The sequence below is a fragment of the Ixodes scapularis genome, unplaced genomic scaffold (genome assembly GCF_016920785.2).
Source record: "Ixodes scapularis isolate PalLabHiFi unplaced genomic scaffold, ASM1692078v2 ptg000683l_1___fragment_1__unscaffolded, whole genome shotgun sequence".
In the NCBI taxonomy this organism is placed as follows: domain Eukaryota; kingdom Metazoa; phylum Arthropoda; class Arachnida; order Ixodida; family Ixodidae; genus Ixodes; species Ixodes scapularis.
In genome coordinates, this window is record NW_024610019.1 from 1,465,126 (window position 1) to 1,466,300 (window position 1,175).

Genomic DNA, 1,175 nt, shown 5'->3' on the forward strand with positions numbered 1-1,175 from the left:
GAAAAGTACCTGGACTACAACTCAAGCAGGCACACGCGCAATAAGCACTCGAAAACTATTGTGGTCCCTTTCTGAAGAACTGACTGTCTAAAAAATAACTTTTTCATGCGAAATATCAATGACTGGAATAGTTTGCCTGAAAGTGTTACAAATGCAGCCACAACGTCATCTTTTGCAGAATGATAGAACAACCTTTTTTGCGGTGACTGCAGAAGGTATATTAGGTTATTATTGTTGCATGTTATTTGTTTTTCTCCTTTTTTGTGTGCGTACGCAATTGGTACCGTTTGCTCGAGAGTTGATTGTGTCAAGTGAATTGATGCCACTTTATTTATTTATTTTTACCATGATTGAACACTTTTTCTTTTTTGATCGCCGATGATTTGTCATGTATGCTTGCTATGTGCTAGGTTATCGTGCTATTTTTGTTTGTGTCTGTCTATGCTGACCCCTTCCTTGGCTGCCAACAGGCGACTGGCAATATGTCCAAATAAAAAAAAAAACGATAAAAAATTCCACTGTAAGGTTTCAGTTAAATGAAAGGCTGTCTCGATAGCGGGAAAAGATAACACAGCAGCACTGCGTGGCCTTGCAATCCCAGCGACCCGACGAGCTCGCAAAGTCTTGTTTGGAAGACGACCCTCCCAAAGTACATGGTCGCGCAATCGTACATTCGCAACAAGCGCGGCACTTAAAACGCTTTAGACGAAAGCAGGGATCACGTCTGTAGACAGCGAAGAGCCACCGTCGGACTCTGACAACGGCGACTAGTGTTGGCGTGCGTTTTATAAAATCTGGTCCATGAGGTACGTGTTCTATCTTCATTATTTTACCTGCGCGGTAGAGTCGGCCGCAATTTACTTTTTCAATATCGGAAAGCTATATCTGCCTGCGCGTTTGAACCGTGGAAACACGGTAATGCAAATCTGCTGCGTCCGCAACCCCTTTCACCATGACACAGGATGTCGTAGAAAAGTCCGGCGTGTTTATCGCACCATAAAACGCAAAGTTTCCGTGTCCTCAATCCGCAGTATCAGTTCACGTTTTCTGTAATTTGTAGCACATAACAAAGTGCCTTATCGCATTTTTTCTATAAATATTTGCTGTCGCATTCTTAAAAATAGTCCGCCCCATGTTTTTCTCAATTTATCGCTTCATTCTGAATGGGCGTCCTT